This window comes from Hemibagrus wyckioides, linkage group LG14 (genome assembly GCF_019097595.1).
Source record: "Hemibagrus wyckioides isolate EC202008001 linkage group LG14, SWU_Hwy_1.0, whole genome shotgun sequence".
NCBI classification, from domain to species: domain Eukaryota; kingdom Metazoa; phylum Chordata; class Actinopteri; order Siluriformes; family Bagridae; genus Hemibagrus; species Hemibagrus wyckioides.
Genome location: NC_080723.1, coordinates 18,761,332 through 18,767,690, shown reverse-complemented (window position 1 = coordinate 18,767,690; position 6,359 = coordinate 18,761,332). Strand labels below are relative to the sequence as shown.

Here is a 6,359-nt window from a genome sequence, read left to right as displayed (position 1 = left end):
GTAGGGGGATTAGCTCAAATGGTAGAGCGCTCGCTTAGCATGCGAGAGGTAGCGGGATCGATGCCCGCATCCTCCACTCGCCTTTTTCTTCTTATTTATTTATTTTTTAGCAGAAGGAGTAGTAGTCTTTGTAATAATATGGACAGGGATAAATGCTTGAATCATTCCACAAGACTACTGAGACCCATTCTAGATAATGCATGAAATCTTGTAAATAATCAACCATCAAAAAGGGGGAAATGTCATCTTGGTGATTTTGTCCATCACATAATTGTTGGTTACAGACAGGCTGGTTTGTGTAGGTCTATAAGATTCAAGATTTCATATTTTATTTGTCACACACACAGTTATGTACAAAACCCTGGCCTACCCTACTTAGAAATATAAAGTCGAGAAGTGTATCTATCCCCTTGTTATATAATAAAAATGCCACTAAATAGCACAGGTAAAATTAAACAGGTGTCAATGTAAAGAAACAGATTTTGCACAAATACCCAGATAGCAAAATAGGTCTGGCCCAGATCTGGCCCATACAATGCACTTACACTCGGCCCACATATCACAAAGAATGACAGCATTTGGTGGCCCAGGGTTTGCCAGAGGTGGGCCAGCACAGGGCCAGCACTGGGCCACACCACATAAACCAAACCATAACCGGGCCACATCTGGCATGCCATCATATAAACAATGCCAGTCAAAACATTCTTCTTTTCTTGTTAATGAGACGTCTTCATCGACAGAACTGATTACATTACTTGAATGAGTTGGTGAACCGGTGTTATAATACGTTAAAAAACGTGGTAAAGTTGGAGGATGCGGGCATCGATCCCGCTACCTCTCGCATGCTAAGCGAGCGCTCTACCATTTGAGCTAATCCCCCGCTCCTCATAAACCATTTGTGGAAGTGCGCCACTCTGAGCACGGAGAGGTGAATGACGTATAAAAGCAACTTTTTGAAACAAACAAACCAGGATTTTAGCTTTTATATCCTCTCACCAGTACAATGTATTTGCCATTTTTATTTCACCAGACTGAGCAGTAAAACTAAAAACAAAAACAAAAACAAAAAAACGTAAACCATTAACACCTAATCGTATGGCGGTGCAATGCAAGGAAGGACTCATGCAGCTACAATCACCAAACTCATTAGGAAAACCAGTGTACCAATCGTTCATGTAATTATCCACATATTATGTTTTATGTTACTTTAAGACGAAAGCTTTTGTCCAAAGCGTTTTTTGTAGTCTCCATTAAAAACCCATCCTCATACTAGTGCTAACTAAATGCCAGCAGAGCCATGTTAAACAATTGTCGGTCTGGCAAACAAGCTGATGTGTAGATAAAGAAGCACTAAAATATAAAGTGTAAAAACACACTGTTGCATAAGAACGGTTCTTTGGACACGATAGCTTATGTTCACATCATGTTGCTCAGGATAAGCTGCTCCTACAATTCTATTCTACCAAACAGGCAGACGTTATTCAGTCCACAACTTCTTTTCAAGTCGCTTTTAACGTCCTCCTACAAAATAATTACCAGGTAGGGTGCTGTATTTGACTCTACAAGTCAAATAAATAATACATTATTACAAATCCAAAATAAATGAAGAAAAGCCTCAGTATATGAGCCACAGTAAATGCAATTGTCATCAATGTTCAATTTAAAAAAGTGCCACCCAAATGGAATTGAATTGAATTCGATTTTATTTTTAACAATGAACATTGCTTTTAACACTGGACATTGTCTCAGAGCAGCTTTAGAGGGCATAATACTGGGTTAAGTGCAGTGAATGAGTCTGACAGAAACTGTAACTTAAGCAAAGAAAAGTCTCTGGAAAAGATGTTGTAGCACCACCATGTGGAAACAAGCAGGTGGATGTTATTCACCTCTCCATGCTGGGAGTGGTGCAGTTTCTTTCTGTTCCACAAAGGTACACCAAGCTGCTGCTGGGCCCTTGAGCAAGACACTTAACACCCAAATGCTCAATTGTACAAAATAAGATTAATTGCAAGTCACTCTGGATAAGGTGGTCTGCCAAATGCCATAAATGTAAATGATCTAATCAGATGTAGTGATGGTATTTCAATGCATGAAATCATGTGGATTATGTTCACATCAACCATAAAAATAGAGAAAATGCAATCTAAGAGACAGGCTGATTTATGTATTTCAATAAGAAAAGACAAGCCACTCTGAGCATGTGACTATAGCACCCTGCCTGGTAATTACTGTGAGGACATTAATAGCGTATCATGACTTGAAAATTTTTTGCAGCGCCATAGTGTGAAAATTTATTAGACATACAAAAATATTTTCCCAAACAAGCAGATGTTAGTCACCTATGTGAGTACACCATTCATTTTCACCTTTAGTTGCAGTATGTTGACGCTTCATTGAAAAACTGTACACCTATTCATTTAAGCAATTATAAATGCAAGTCTCAACAATTTAAAAGATGCCACCAGAATGGCTTTTACTGTGTAAGTGCAGTGAATGAGCCCGAAAAAATGTAAACTTAAGCAAAGAAAAGGACTTCTTCAAACAAAATATTATTGTACCAGGTAATAACAGCATGAGGGATAGATTCACAACCACTTTGAAATAATGCATAATAATATTAATGTATTCATTGATGAAGACTTCAAAGCACTTTTGTACCTTGCTCCTGCAAACATATTGTACTAAATAGGTGGATGTTAATAACCTCTCCGTGCTAAGGGAAGCTTCCACCCTTTTAGTACAGGGGTTTAACTCAAATGGTAGAGCGCTTGCTTAGCATTCGAGAGGTAGCAGGACTGATGTGCGCATCCTCCAGTACTCCATCTATATTCACTTGAAGTTGCAGTTCCTTGTCACTTCATTTCGAACTTGGAAGCAAAACAATGCAGAAAATGCATGAGCAAAACGGTACTTTTGTGTTCATAGAATATGAAAGATGCTTGTTGTGCAAGTCAGAAACAAGTCGCATTCAACTCAAGGCTGATTAGCCCAAGTCAGGTTACAAGACCTTAACTTTATGTTATCCTATGAATATTTACAGAAATTGTTTCTTCATCTTCTTCTTCTTCTTGCTGATACAACTGATCTTGCAGAGATACACGGCAAAATGGTGTGTGGATATTTTCTTAAAGTGCTCCTTTAAAGGATAAATGGACATTGAGGTCCAAGGAGGGGATCAAGGGCCACAGCAAGGTCCAAGCAAGAAGCATTGCGAGGCATGTGGGGGGAGCAAGGAACATGGCAAAGCACATGGGGGGAGTGAGGTGCACAACGGCAAGGCCAGAGGGTCCTGAACGCCCACAGCCAAGCAGGAGGGCCAAGTGACGTCCTCAGCCGAGCAGAAGGACCTTGCTGCTATCCCGCTGGGTCTATATTACTGGTGGAATCCTTCTGTCAGGAGTGGAGTGCAGGGTGCCTCTCAGGGTAAATGCCAGACCCAAAAGGCAACAAAACAGACTGGGGGAACAAGTTAGGCTTCTTCTTGGACAGAAGACACAAACATCTCCCAAAGCAAAAGAAAACACAGAAGTAATACGAAATGGGACGTAACACCCCCATACACAAGATTAAACATGTTTCAGCACCTGTCCCAGTACCACTAGCATCAACCTCAAGTTTAAAGGTTTGGAGAAGTCAGTGGCGGCTAAGATTGGTGCGCTACATAACAAATTCTTTAAAGAATCAAAAGCAACTTGACACTGAGAAGACCATATGACAGAACAGCTTTTCAGAGGTTGTCATCTGAAAAATTTCTACAGGAACTTCTGTAGTATCCTGCCATGCCCAGGAAGCGACAGAGTTCTCTCTTGGTCTGAGGTATGGGAAAACATTGGCTTCTATCGGTCTTACGGTACCCTGGCCGACTTCCTTCCCTAATGTTGCGACTCACCCGTGGCAGGCTGGTTAGGATCCATTTGCAGTCCGTAATGCACATGGGTAGACTTTTCCTGGTGTACCATGTCTCTGCGAAAGAACTCATTAGGAAAACCAGTGTACCAATCGTTCATGTAATTATCCACATATTATGTTTTATGTTACTTTAAGACGAAAGCTTTTGTCCAAAGCGTTTTTTGTAGTCTCCATTAAAAACCCATCCTCATACTAGTGCTAACTAAATGCCAGCAGAGCCATGTTAAACAATTGTCGGTCTGGCAAACAAGCTGATGTGTAGATAAAGAAGCACTAAAATATAAAGTGTAAAAACACACTGTTGCATAAGAACGGTTCTTTGGACATGATAGCTTATGTTCACATCATGTTGCTCAGGATAAGCTGCTCCTACAATTCTATTCTACCAAACAGGCAGACGTTATTCAGTCCACAACTTCTTTTCAAGTCGCTTTTAACGTCCTCCTACAAAATAATTACCAGGTAGGGTGCTGTATTTGACTCTACAAGTCAAATAAATAATACATTATTACAAATCCAAAATAAATGAAGAAAAGCCTCAGTATATGAGCCACAGTAAATGCAATTGTCATCAATGTTCAATTTAAAAAAGTGCTACCCAAATGGAATTGAATTGAATTCGATTTTATTTTTAACAATGAACATTGCTTTTAACACTGGACATTGTCTCAGAGCAGCTTTAGAGGGCATAATACTGGGTTAAGTGCAGTGAATGAGTCTGACAGAAACTGTAACTTAAGCAAAGAAAAGTCTCTGGAAAAGATGTTGTAGCACCACCATGTGGAAACAAGCAGGTGGATGTTATTCACCTCTCCATGCTGGGAGTGGTGCAGTTTCTTTCTGTTCCACAAAGGTACACCAAGCTGCTGCTGGGCCCTTGAGCAAGACACTTAACACCCAAATGCTCAATTGTACAAAATAAGATTAATTGCAAGTCACTCTGGATAAGGTGGTCTGCCAAATGCCATAAATGTAAATGATCTAATCAGATGTAGTGATGGTATTTCAATGCATGAAATCATGTGGATTATGTTCACATCAACCATAAAAATAGAGAAAATGCAATCTAAGAGACAGGCTGATTTATGTATTTCAATAAGAAAAGACAAGCCACTCTGAGCATGTGACTATAGCACCCTGCCTGGTAATTACTGTGAGGACATTAATAGCGTATCATGACTTGAAAATTTTTTGCAGCGCCATAGTGTGAAAATTTATTAGACATACAAAAATATTTTCCCAAACAAGCAGATGTTAGTCACCTATGTGAGTACACCATTCATTTTCACCTTTAGTTGCAGTATGTTGACGCTTCATTGAAAAACTGTACACCTATTCATTTAAGCAATTATAAATGCAAGTCTCAACAATTTAAAAGATGCCACCAGAATGGCTTTTACTGTGTAAGTGCAGTGAATGAGCCCGAAAAAATGTAAACTTAAGCAAAGAAAAGGACTTCTTCAAACAAAATATTATTGTACCAGGTAATAACAGCATGAGGGATAGATTCACAACCACTTTGAAATAATGCATAATAATATTAATGTATTCATTGATGAAGACTTCAAAGCACTTTTGTACCTTGCTCCTGCAAACATATTGTACTAAATAGGTGGATGTTAATAACCTCTCCGTGCTAAGGGAAGCTTCCACCCTTTTAGTACAGGGGTTTAACTCAAATGGTAGAGCGCTTGCTTAGCATTCGAGAGGTAGCAGGACTGATGTGCGCATCCTCCAGTACTCCATCTATATTCACTTGAAGTTGCAGTTCCTTGTCACTTCATTTCGAACTTGGAAGCAAAACAATGCAGAAAATGCATGAGCAAAACGGTACTTTTGTGTTCATAGAATATGAAAGATGCTTGTTGTGCAAGTCAGAAACAAGTCGCATTCAACTCAAGGCTGATTAGCCCAAGTCAGGTTACAAGACCTTAACTTTATGTTATCCTATGAATATTTACAGAAATTGTTTCTTCATCTTCTTCTTCTTCTTGCTGATACAACTGATCTTGCAGAGATACACGGCAAAATGGTGTGTGGATATTTTCTTAAAGTGCTCCTTTAAAGGATAAATGGACATTGAGGTCCAAGGAGGGGATCAAGGGCCACAGCAAGGTCCAAGCAAGAAGCATTGCGAGGCATGTGGGGGGAGCAAGGAACATGGCAAAGCACATGGGGGGAGTGAGGTGCACAACGGCAAGGCCAGAGGGTCCTGAACGCCCACAGCCAAGCAGGAGGGCCAAGTGACGTCCTCAGCCGAGCAGAAGGACCTTGCTGCTATCCCGCTGGGTCTATATTACTGGTGGAATCCTTCTGTCAGGAGTGGAGTGCAGGGTGCCTCTCAGGGTAAATGCCAGACCCAAAAGGCAACAAAACAGACTGGGGGAACAAGTTAGGCTTCTTCTTGGACAGAAGACACAAACATCTCCCAAAGCAAAAGAAAACACAGA

General features: G+C 40.3%; 2 non-coding genes across 2 annotated transcripts; one reads left to right on the top strand and one right to left on the bottom strand.

Annotated features, from left to right (window-relative positions):
* Positions 1-3: 3 nt before the first annotated feature.
* trnaa-agc (transfer RNA alanine (anticodon AGC)) lies at positions 4-76 on the top strand. Its single transcript has one exon. It is a non-coding gene; the product is annotated as a tRNA-Ala (tRNA).
* Positions 77-807: 731 nt separating this feature from the next.
* On the bottom strand, positions 808-880 carry trnaa-agc (transfer RNA alanine (anticodon AGC)). Its single transcript has one exon. It is a non-coding gene; the product is annotated as a tRNA-Ala (tRNA).
* Between the last annotated feature and the right edge of the window lie 5,479 nt (positions 881-6,359).